Consider the following 13152-nt stretch of genomic DNA (forward strand, 5'->3'; position numbering starts at 1 on the left):
CATTGGACAGAACAGAGGGACAATGGGACAAGAGCAGAAAGCAGAACATGAAGAGCCTGATTCTTCACTGCCCTTCCAGATGTACAAAATGAGAAATCAGAATGGCAACATTCCCCCCCACCCCACCTCTACACAAGGTACTAGGACGTGGAGAACAAGGCCCAAAGAGAATAAGCCCATAAACAACATAAAAACCCCTGCAAGATGGTCCCCAAAAATAAGGGCAATTGATACAGCTGAATTCATTCTATTTTATATTCCTTTCAAGTTCCCTGAGAATGGTGCTCTTGTGTTTTGAGTGTCCACGTCTTACATCAATAGAGATGTTTTGCATTTCATGGAGGAATTGCACTGAAAAGTGAAGCAACAAAACAAGAGGCCAATTTTGCAGCCCCTCACTTCTGTGAGCATTGCTTCTTCCCAGGAGAAGCCCCCTTGACATCCATTAAATTGCTCGAATGAGTGTGGGGTTTTAGGATCAGGTCCTAACTGGTTCATGTTAAAAAAATAACTACACAACACAAAATGGAGATGGGATTTTTAACAACCTAGCCATCAGAACAATTTTGTTCCCTCTCCTGAAGCTTCCGTTATGTATATTTTGCTGAAGTTGGATGTTTCAGAGTGGTGACTTTTTCAGTATAATTGTCTGCAGAGAATTCGTCCTTCACTTTATTAAACCAGGAAAGATATTTATAGAATAAAGTTTTACTTCAAGCCCTGTCACACACTATATATTGATGATGCATCAGAAGTACAGTAGTGAATTTGAAATGTATGGAAATTGTCTTTCAGAGCCATTTGACCCCTAACAGAACAGACAGAGGATGGGATGGACAATACCACCTTTTGGAACTGAAACAAGGAGAAAGGAATTTTAATCCAACTCATTCCATTTTATCTTCTATTTAAAGCACCCTGGGAAGAAGTTAAAGACACCCCTGAAGGTGACACAGCATATATATGTCTCAGGACATCAAAGATTTTACATATTACATATCCTGCAAGGGACCTCCTGGCGCATCCGGTCCAGTCCCCTGCTGTCATACACAACCCGGTTATATAATCCTGGTCATAAATTTATCAAGCTCCGCTTTCGGGGAGGGAGGGAGGGCGTGATTGACGGTTCAATAATGACAGTTACCCAAAACCACCCTCGACACATTTTTCCCCCAGCATGCATTGGGGGGAAATCCCAGAATTCCAAATGGGCAGCGGGGAGTGCGGTGAACTGTGGGATAGCTTCCCACAGTGCACCGCTTCCAAAGTCGATGCTGGCCCCGTTACTGTGGACTCACACAGTCAAATTAGTGTATTTAGTGTGGATACACAAATTCGACTTCATAAGGTCGATTCCACAAATTCGACTTAAGTTGATTCGAAATAGTCTTGTAGTGTAGACATACCCTTAGAAATTTTTAAGGTCAGGCTTGACAAAGCTCTGGCTGGGATGATTTAGTTGGGGATTGGTCCTGCTTTGAGCAGGGGGTTGGACTAGATGACCTCCTGAGGTCCCTTCCAACCCTAATATTCTACGATTCTATAGGCTTGCCAAATATTGAAAATACAGTAAATGCAAGAATTAAATAGCATGAGTTGTAGAACATAGGTAATTGAGAATAACATATGTTTTAGAGATTCCTGTTGGCTAGCAGAAACTGGAAACAATCGAACTGGGATTGTTTAGCCTGCAGAAGAGAAGAATGAGGGGGGATTTGATAGCTGCTTTCAACTACCTGAAAGGGGGTTCCAAAGAGGATGGATCTAGACTGTTCTCAGTGGTAGAAGATGACAGAACAAGGAGTAATGGTCTCAAGTTGCAGAGGGGGAGGTTTAGGTTGGACAGTAGGAAAAACTTTTTCACTAGTAGGGTGGTGAAGAACTGGAATGGGTTACCTAGGGAGGTGGTGGAATCTCCTTCCTTAGAGGTTTTTAAGGTCAGGCTTGACAAAGCCCTGGCTGGGATGATTTAGTTGGGTTTGGTCCTGCTTTGAGCAGGGGGTTGGACTAGATGACCTCCTGAGGTCCCTTCCAACCCTGAGATTCTATGAAACAGCAAAACATCGTTGCTCCTAGTGTTCTAGTCTGTATCGGTCTAGTTTGAGTCTAGCTTTGTCCACAGAATTTCTGGAAGCTTCTTAAGCGGGTTGATTTGATCTTCAAATCCCTCAGTGTTTTCTCTCTTAGTTTAAACAAAAATGAATCATGCCAAAATAACCAAGTGGGTGCTAAGCAAATCTTCAATAGATAAAACAATGTGTAGGGTGCAGCACTCTAGGGCATACAATGACACACACCGTTTCTGCACACTTGCAGTGCCAGAATCAGAAAAACAGCCATCTGAAGGTACAGTCTAATGATCGTCCATTCAAATAAATGCATTGGTGCAGTAGCTGAAATGAGGGCAAATATAAATAAATACCTCTCTTTCCCCATTGCTGTTTCTTTAGCCAAAATGAATACAGATCTAAAGGTGGGCTCCATTTTACTTTCTAAGCATTCCGCTTGTGTGGTGTCATGGTATAGTGAACACTGTAATTAAAGGCTTGAAAAACATCTCTTTCATAAGCAAAACAGTTTCTTTTCATTTCACTAACAGCTTGGCAAAAAATTCCCCTGTGAAGGACAAGGGGCTGATATGTGATCATTTAAGAATGCTGTTCTGTATTATTTATGACTAATGTATGTCACCGGCTTATGGTAATATTTACTGAATGATTATATGGGGTTATTGGAATGCTTACTGCATGCATATGTTGATTTGCTTTAATAGCGGGGCTGTTAGGAAACTAGCTGGAAGGCCACACAATACCGCTAAATAAGTAATCTCCTAGTAACTACATCAAGGTGATTACTATTAACTGTGAATATCCCACTTCCTTGGCTTCAGCCTGAATTTACACAGCTGTCTTGCCAAGGCTGGGAACAGACAGATTTAAAGGTTAAAAAGTGACACACTCAAGGGGAGAGGTAGTTGTCAGGGACTGTTCATGAAGACCAGACACAGGCTCTGCAAGGTGGTCTGAAGCAGCTGGGCCTTCCTAAGCTTCCAGGGGTTGGTGAGCCTTAGGCAAGACAGACATGCATACAGATGTTTTTAAATCTTTGTTCCCTCCTCTGCTTTACTGTTCCTACAGTTAAGATTAAACAGTACTTAGCTCTCTTAAAATGAGCTGGCCATTGTATTCACTGCTGGTCAAAGCTCCCAAAGGGAAGACTTGCAGGACCAAAGCCAGTCGGACTTGCTCAGAAATCACAGTGGCACTCAGGGACTATAACCCAGAGACCATATTGAAAAGTAGGAGAATTACAGAATTCCACCTTGAAAGAGGTGAGTGCACAGGGGCGCACCTGAAGGGGTGCACTCAGTCACACAAGAGAGGGGTCAAAGACACAGCTAGCCCTGTAACCATGACATCCCTGTTTTGGACTGAATTATTTTCCAATGTTTTATGAAAATTCCTTCTGCTCTTCAGTTTTGCACATGGCAAAAAACAAAATGTTTTCCCACCATTTAACATCATATAGTCCAATTCAATGGCATGACTTAATGCAACAACACAGGTGAACATTTACATGCACGCAATTCAGAGTTATCACTAAGCAACCTTGTGCCATCAGGAATTATTTTGGGGCAAGGATCATATTTTCGTTTTGCATTTCTACAAAACCTCACACAATGGGGTCCCTGTCCGAAGCTAGGACCCCACAGTGTTACCATTGTACAATTAATATTTTCTATGACTTATATGCCGTTAATTCTTGGCCATACTGTAAATGTGCAATGTGGCCAAGTTATGGTTGGTGTAGGAAACATTATGTCGAACTCCCCAATGTTGATGCATTTGAATTCTCAGCCATAGTATTGTACTAGCTTATATTTATGAACATTTGAAAGGGGAACATATGAGTCAAGTATAGGAATTAGCAAACAACTGTACATGAATTTTTTGCTCACTGTACTTGGCAAATCCTACATTTTTGGTGAGTATAAATGCTGCGGAAAGAGCTCAGAACTATTTATCCATTATCCCTCAATATTAGCTCAACAGCGATACCAAAGCATTAAAAATAATGCTACATACTATTTTCCATAACTTGCGATTCAGAAAGAGCTCAGAGTGTATTACAGATCCTGGACTCAATCCTAGAAGCAGTTGGGCTCTGATCCCATGCCCTGAAGTCACTGGAAAAAACACTCATTGCTCCAACAGGCTTTGGATCAGGCCCTCAGTGTGTGAAACTCCCATTAACTTCCATGGACGTTCTGCTCATGGGCAGCTTGGGCCTTGTATACTATACAGTACCTAGTACACCCATGTGCACAGTACATAACGCAACACCATTTGCCTCTAGGGAGAAGAGCTGCAACTAGATAACGGACAACAGCATGCCTTAGTCTTGGCAGTGACTGATGTCCAGGCAAAGCAACCCATCCTCAGATCTCATTAGACCAGCAACCCAACAACACATAAGGCAAGCAGGATTATAAACTGTACTTGTACCATTTTTCAGACTGTCCACTCTTCCGGATAGGGATTGTGTCTTGCTCTGTTTGGAAAGCACCTAACATATGGTGGGTAATACCATATTTAAATAAACAAACAAACAAACAAACATTCAGGGCCGTCGGGGGGGGGGGGGGCAAGTGGGGCAATTTGCCCTGGGCCCCGCGAGCCCTGGCCCGGCGGCGGTTTGGGTTTTCAGAGGCATTTTGGCGGCGGGAGGCCCCTCAGTCGCTCTGGGTCTTCAGTGGCATTTTGGTGGCGGAGGGCCCTTCAGTGCTGCCGAAGATGCAGAGCGACTAAAGGGCCCCTCGCCGCCAAAATGCCCCCGAAGACCCAGACCACCGCCGGGTGGGTACAAGCATCGCAGCTCCCCCGCTTTGCCCCAGGCCCCCTGAATCCTCTGGGCGGCCCTGCAAACATTTACCTTTTTACATCCCATAAACACCAGTTTTAGCAACTGAAATATTGGTTAAGAACTGTGTGTTCCTACCCACAGCTTGGTACACTTGGCTGGCAGATACAATGCCGCTTTCATAGCTAGCACCTCCATCAACATACGAGAAAAGAGACCATTTAAAGCTTACAGTTTTTCAGTCACAGCATAAATGCCAAGTAACACTGTTCAATAACAGCCACTGCAGGTGCGATTATAACAAGTGTTCCCACTCCTTGGTTCACAAGATGGGGCATCACTCTGCAATACCATTTGCACTTTCAGTGCATAGGAGGAAGCAAACACTATTAACCTAGTAGCTTTGGCAATGACTATAGCAGGATAGAGAGCTATACTACAAAACACATTAAGATTTAAAAAACAGAAAGAAATCCAAGAAGAGGGGATGACATAATATTTTAAGAATATGCTGCATATATAAACAGTATTTTACAGAGTAAGTCTGTAGTGATCTGGAATTTTCAGACACCTCAGTCAATGCTGTTTGATCACTAACAGATCTCCACAGCAGGGCCGGCTCCAGACCCCAGTGCGCCAAGCGCGTGCTTGGGGCAGCGTGCCGTGGGAGGGCGGCAGGTGGCTCCGGTGGACCTCCCGCAGGCATGCCTGTGGAGGGTCCACTGGTCCCCGCGGCTCCGGTGGACCTCCCACAGGCGTGCTTGCGGGAGGTCCACCAGAGCCGCGGGACCAGCGGACCCTCCGCAGGCACGTCTGCAGGAGGTCCATCGGAGCCGCGGGACCAGCGACCGCCAGAGCGCCCCCCGCGGCGTGCCGCCCTGCTTGGGGTGGCACAATTCCTAGAGCTGCCCCTGCTCTACAGCTACCTAACTAGAGAAAACACTAGCTATATAGTAGTTCAAATAAATCATATGCAATAGACAATTATAAAAGGAAACCCAAATGATGACTTCTGGCATCACCATCGTTTATTGTGTTTCCTTCATGTGCCACAATCAGTAAGGAAGAGACGTCTGTAGATCATGTCTGCGGGTTCATCACTACCCCGACAGCCTAGCCAGTACAGGAAGAGCAGCTTTAATTGGCAACTGCAGACCTGTGTGTTCTGCTTTTATTTCTTTCTAGAAGATTATTGATGGCTCAGAAGAACATTTTAGTTTGAACTTATTCTCATAGTAGCAACTCAGTCAGCTATGGCAAATGCACCATCAAAAGGCAAAAGATAAGTGTTGTCATAAGAGCTTGATCCTGTTTACACGTGACTATAGGCGATAAGAACTCTTACACCTGAAAAGAACGGCGGCTTTTGCTGAATCTTTCAGACACACATAGTACAAGAGCTGCAGTGCACTTTACTGCATCATTTTCAGCCTTTCCTATTTGTACTTCACCATAACAAGGTGAGTCTAGAAGAAGACCAAGCACTGGTACTTCTATAGCCATTCACCTTCAGAGGAATGTGCCACCCCAGGACACTTCACCCCTCAGGGCACTACAGTGGGGTTGCTTTCATTAACTTGGACGATGCCACATCCATGCTATACGCTCTGGAGCGCCCCAGGCCCCAGAATAGGGTGAGGATAATGGGGAGTGACAAGAATGGGACCAGCAGAAGCATTGATGAGAACCGTTGCTGCTGAATGGAGGGGTTGCGGGATTTCTAGACCCCCAGATATATGTGAGGGAGCTGAGCTGGTTTTCTTGTCTGACTTCCATAAGGTTCAGGTGGGAGGAGCGAGTAGATGCTACCCTTGAAAATCTGGGTGGAGGCAAGGTTCTGCCTCTCGAGAACACTGGGAGGAAGAAGGAACTGCAGCCTGGAAGGTCCCTCTCCCCACAGAATGGCAACACAGATTTGGGGGCAGACAAAGAAGGATAAAACCCAGCTGAGTCTTCAAGCTTCCTGAAGATCCCAAGACCACACTCATTACTCTCTCTCAAGAGTCCAGTCTTCAACAGAAAGGTCCTTTTGAACCTCATGTTCCGATTTCAAACCAAGCCTGTAACCATCCATGAGGATTCACACATTTTGCAGGTTTCATTATCAAAGTTTAGTCCAGCTCTAAGTGCAGGCTAGGGCCAGTGATCTCCAGGGGCTACTCCTGTCTAGCAGAGATGGGGACAGCTGTTAATGCAGGCTCCTGCCAAGTTGCCAAAGAGACCTTCATATTGGCCAAATTCTGGTACCCCTGCCTAAGATCAATGGTGGAGGGAGGAATCAGCTCTGGCATCCTTTCCCGAGGAGAATGGAAAAACCACATTCATCCGCCTCTCTTTACAAACAGAAGGGTGTGGGGAATCCTGTAATATTTTTAGTAACCTTGATCATAAAACCATTCAGCCGCTTCAGGGTTAAACCCGACCCAAATAGTCTGAATTTCCTCAACAGAGCCTTAGCGTTTCATTGACTTTCACTTCTAATGCAGGCGCCACCTCCAACTCTACTTTCGGTTCTGTAGGATGCACATTAGATCAGTCCAGTAACTCCAATGGCATTTGTCTTCTCACACTGCTACAATTTAGGACTTTTAGGCCTGTTTTGAGCAATGGCAGTGAAGGCTTTTAAAATACTATTGATATTGAAAGCACCGAGATTCACGGATAACTTTAAAATAAGTATCTTAGTCATCAGTTCCTTTGGCTTTTGAAATATCATTCTAAATTCACTACATATATCACTGCGTGAGGATTAATAAGCATAACCGTTTCAGTCTGTGTCTCATTGCCACACTTAAAGTTACAGTATATTATTAATCACTTTAGCGGGCACTGTTCAGTAGGGCAGCCTTTACATTGCTAAGACGGAGATCCAGATGCAGAAGACAGATCTGGTTGTCTAGAAGGCTATGTTCCTCAGCTCAGCCCTTCCTAATAAGTGCTTTCCTGCATTCCATCTACAAGGCACCCCTTGTTTGCCCATCACCTGTTCCAAAATATCCTTGGCTCACAGCAGTCGGAAACTGGCATGCTTATGGCCATGTGGCAATAATGAGAGGCAGCTGGCTAGATCTTAGAGCAGAACTAGCAAGCTGCAGGCCATTCTTCTCAGCAGGAGGGACTGTGTATCCCAGCAATTATCCTGCAGTGGGGGACAAAGAGAGAATTAAATCTAGAACGGCCATGGCACTGTAGCATAAGCTGGACCTTGGACCCAGGCAAGCTGCTGAGAAGGCGAAGAGTATACTGGAAATACTTGCCAATATCTGCATTCTTGGGGATCAAAATAAAAAAAGGAAGAAAAAGCAGAAGTTAAAATAATAGACTGGCTCTGAAGGGAGCTGTTTACCCATCTTTCCGCACACATGAAATGGGCACAATAGAAATAAAGGGTTTTATTGGCTAACACGCTAATATATATAGTTGCTTTTATTGTTCAAGATTTTACTACTTTCATTCTGCAAGAACAATTGGACTGAGCTATCTGTCATTTGGCAGTCTTTCCAGTAAATACTTCACTTCCAGTGAAGGAAATGAAGCAGGACAGTAAGGTTCAGCCAATTTGCCTTTTAATACCTTTTATTGGCTCATTAACGATGAATTCTTTTCAACACTCTGCCCTCGTTCTTAATTCACAATGGCTCATAATTTAGACAAGGGGCTCCCCTCCCCCCATGGCTCCTGAACCTAAACTGGAAAACAACAACAAAAAACCCCACACCTTAGTAGACCATTTTAAGCACCACCACTCTAGGGGAAAATATCTAGGATGGGAAAAGAACATCATTTATAGCTTCCGAAGATTCATGGATGGAAAAGACGAAGCAATCAAAGGTCACAGAACAAAGCAGTCCTAGACTGCCGCAAACTTTAATGAACTATTAAATAATTAGAGCAGCAACCACAGATTTGTAGGCATTCAACAACTTGCTTAATTTAGGCTGCATTGTTGGTGTACTTCAGTGCTCAAAGATCATTTACTCAGGCCTGGTCTACACTGGGGGGGGGCGGAAATCGATCCAAGATATGCAACTTCAGCTACGAGAATAGCGTAGCTGAAGTCGACATATCTTAGATCGACTTAGAATCACTTATTTGCATCCTCATGGCGCGGGATCAACGGCCGCCGCTGCCCCGTCGATTTTGCTTCCGCCTCTCTCCAAGCTGGAGTTCAGCAGTCGACGGGAGAACGATCGGAGATCAATTTATCGTGTCTACACTACAGGTGATAAATCGATCCCTGATAGATCGATCGCTACCCGCTGATCCGGCGGGTAGTATAGACGTACTGTCAGTCCTCACATTTTGCCTTTTTAAAAGAATAGGGATTTCTTATGGTTTCAAAAGCTTAGTTAAAATAAATGGAAAATGTTGCATTGCTTTGCAATCAGAAGTCAAAGCAAAATCTCAGATATGAACACAAAATATTTCCTATTCAGCCTAACCTGCCTATTGGATGAAACATAAAACCACAACAGCCCTTATTACTTGTTGTATTGATGAGTCCCATGGCACTTTTCACAACAACAGAGTTGTTTGACGCACTATCCTGGGCAAATTTCAATAATGCAGAATTATATTCTATGTAAAGTTCTTCCTGTAAACTCAATTGGAAACTTGGAATCTGTAGTTTTCTTCCCTGTCTGTCTGAACTGTAGTGTAATGTAATGAGACAATATAGTCTGGTGGTCAGGGCAGTAGACTTAGGTTCTTTTTCCAACTCTGTCACTGACTTGCTGTCTATTTGTGGACAAGTAATTTCACCACTTTGCTCCTCCATTACCTTATCTATAAAATGGAAGCAACAATACTCAACCACCTGTATAAGGTGCTTTGAGATCACTGGATAAAAAGTGCAGAGGGTTTTTATTAGTCTGCTTGTGCACTGTTAAATAGCTGCTGCATTTCAACCCAGAGACAACCTCATTTGAGTGGTTTTTGGATGAAAAGCAAGACATAAAATGTCAGACTTATTAAGTATTATTATTAATCTAAATAGACCTACAGCAAGAAAATTAATTGTATAAACTAACAGATATGTAAAATTATATCATCATCAAGTCAGAAGTAATAAAGTGCTTAACATGGAGGAATGCAAATGATTTGGCATGCCTGCAGCATGCCGGGTGCTTGAGTAACACCAGCTGGATACAGACAGACCCTGTTTGGAAGGTCCGATTTTGGAATGAGCACGGTAAATCATAGGACTATGGGATTAATAATCAGAGTGAATGGGAGTTACATACACAAATCCCATTGAGAAATCCTGGGATTTGTACCTGAAACACCCCTGCACTAATTTACTCTTGAATTGGCAGAGATGAGCATACTTTTAAATTCAGTTTACAGAAGGGGAAGGATTAAAACAATCTACAATTAAAACTATTGTGAACAAAATGACAATGACTCAGGGGATCGTTAACAAGCTATTGAACCAGTCTCTTGCAGATCACCTGTTCCAATCCAGCTAAATTGTCTATAATACTCTCACCCTCTGCCATCAGGTATTCAGTGGCCAACGTGAACTGAGATGTGGCTCCGTATAGTGCCTTGTAGAGAGGCGTCTAGCTCTCAAAACTCACCATCATGCTTGTCATCCTTGCTGGCAGTCTCAGTAGAGAGGTCAAGGACTCTACTGGAAGAGACTGAATGATCCTTCCTCAGATACATTATTATTAAGGACACTGAAGACACTGCATAATACTGTCTTTGCTGATGCTGTACTTGTTCAGAAGAGACTTTTGTCACCACGTCTGCCACTCCAGCCTCTTCCAGGAACACTAATCTGACAATATATGTGTTATAATTCTCAATAAAATTAGAATGTCATAAGCCTACTGCATAGCATGTATACAAAAGTACTCACGCTGTTTCATTAAAATGCACTTTGTAATTATGCTACGCTATTTTGTGACTAACTCAATTTAAAAAACATTTAGATCTGTTTGCTGAAAATGTTTCATTAAACAATAGGCCATTTTAATCAAGTCATTATCTTCATTACTGTAATTACCTAATTTTGAAAATTTATAGAGGAAATATAAATGAAAAAAGTTATCTTTGCAATGGGTTCCTTTTATGCACCCACTGCCCGATTCTCACCTGTGTTTGACCTTGTGAAGTCCTGTGTTGAGTGAGGACAAAGCACTATCAAATCAGAATGGCGGCATTTAAAACTCATGTTTCACAGATATAAATACCCACATGAACTGGAAAGCACTGCAGAACTGGGCACACAATGACTCAGTGCATATATTGCATGCATTAGCTTTAACATGGATATTTACAAAATAAACGGACATTACTAACTCCATTCATCTGAATGGATCTGCTACGCTACAGAACCACAAATAAAGGGGTAGATCTTGGCTCAGTGCAACTGACCCGTTGTATTTGTTCATCTGGTCCACAAAAGCATTTACTTTTTGGGCGCATAGATAGAAGAGTATTTGTTCTCTACTGGGTACTATGCCTCGGCTCTATGGTTTATTCAGAAGGCTAAAAACGTGTGTTCTACAGCCAAGGAAGTTACTCTTTGAACTTCAGAGTACATCCAGATCTCAACTGGATTTAACACCTGAGGAGGCATCTGGTCCAACCAGGAGTCAGAATGTCAGTAATTAGAAGTATTTAAGTGCCCAACTTTGCTAAATATAAATATCAAAATTGGTGACGGGCTGATTAGTCTACAGTTAGTAAAGCTGACTGGGGGGAAGGGAACAACTTCCCCCAATGTTGTTTAGGAGTAATCAATTAGTTTTTCTTTTCCATACACCTCTGCACTTTTAGCTGGGATCAAACCAGAAAGGCTTGAAATTCTGGTCCCAATTCTTGGGTTTGACCAACCTGTCCTGATTCAGTACCCTAAGAGTGGAGAGCACCCTTTGTGGTCTGTGGATTATGTGTTGGCCGGACGTTAGTTTGACTCTCTGCATAAACTAGAGCAGCCTCAGGGATTTTCAAGATGGTTATTTGTAAAAGAATTTATTAGTTTCTTTTTCATGGTTACTCAAGAAGGATATTTAGGGTCTCTGAAAAGCACATGACTTGTTTCTGTCCCGAGTGTGGCAGATCTCTTGGTCTTAAGCACTAATACAGATGAAAAGCATTTTTAAAATTCAATAGTTATGGCAACTGTTTCTGAGGCACTTTTAAATGTATACTTATTTTTATATCTATAGATATATAGAGATAAATATAGTTAACAGCCAGGGCTATTTCTCTAGCATCAAAAGGATTTTCATGAACATCAGAGTGTTTGATTTACCAAGGGATCTATAGTTTATGGATGTTTTTTCTTCAGGTCAATTCACTAGGCCTTTCTACCTGCCCAGCTTAGAAACTGTGCTGGAGTCGTAGCATGGCTTATAAGCTCTGCAGGAGCCCTTGGAGGGTTATTTACTCAGCCAATCACCCTCTGAGGCTTATTGCTGGGCTTTCCAGTCCTAGAGGATGCTTTGCAGGGCTAATGAAATCTAGAAACATCCTTGGGGATTTATAATTATATCAATACAGGCCTCAGATCCCACACATACTGAAAACTGTGCCTGTGGACATTGTGAAGTCTGCATCAGTATCCTTTCCCCTCTTCCCTACAGCTCCCCAGCTCTCTTTCAGCAGCAGTGTCCATGGGGAATGACCTCCTTTAGTTCTGAATGCACACATCAGACACCCCAGCTCAGCAGGATACTCAAGCACACACTGTATGTTAAACAGGCAAATAATCTGATGGACTTCAGCAGGACTACGCATGCACTTAGAGTTACGCATGTGCTTAAGTACCTTGCTGAATTAAGGCCAGAGATTTTACTCCCTACACTAGAGAGCCCATCCAATCCTGCCCTTCCCATACCCAGAGCTCTCTTGTGCTATTCTGGACTTCTCTCTGGTGTTAAAGCTCTAAAAACATGGAGATTTTGTCTACAGACTATGCCTGGAAACACTGTACTATCCACCTCAGGTGACAGAGTACAATTTGTACATGAGACCTCCTGGTTACATCACTGGTACAATCTGCCAGATTTACACTGGAACAACAGAGATCAGAATATGGTCCTGTGTATATTGAAGCATATCACTTTTACCATGTTGGCTTTTCCTTTGAAGTTATCAAAAATCTCACCTACGTGCCAGAGTAAAGTCATTAACTCTTCCATGCACCCCAAACATTATCCTTTAGTTAACTGGAGTATGTTAACATGGATATATACAAAACACACGGGATCAGACTCTGCTGTCACGCTAATGGCATTCAAGAGTAACACCACTGAAAGCAAGAACTAGACCCAATGATGT

The 13152-nt window shown here is 43.0% G+C and overlaps 1 protein-coding gene and 1 long non-coding RNA gene across 4 annotated transcripts in view; one reads left to right on the forward strand and one right to left on the reverse strand.

The window, feature by feature from the left end:
* The window catches only part of LOC123377308, a 39621-nt gene extending 29110 nt beyond the window's left edge, over positions 1 to 10511 (forward strand). Inside the window, exon 3 of the long non-coding RNA XR_006582166.1 lies at positions 10362 to 10511. This is a non-coding gene — a long non-coding RNA (uncharacterized LOC123377308). The remainder of the gene's footprint in view (positions 1 to 10361) is intronic.
* Positions 1 to 13152, reverse strand: part of FGF13 (fibroblast growth factor 13) — a 352169-nt gene that overhangs the window by 246218 nt on the left and 92799 nt on the right. The window lies entirely within an intron of this gene.

Source organism: Mauremys mutica, chromosome 9 (genome assembly GCF_020497125.1).
Source record: "Mauremys mutica isolate MM-2020 ecotype Southern chromosome 9, ASM2049712v1, whole genome shotgun sequence".
In the NCBI taxonomy this organism is placed as follows: Eukaryota; Metazoa; Chordata; order Testudines; family Geoemydidae; genus Mauremys; species Mauremys mutica.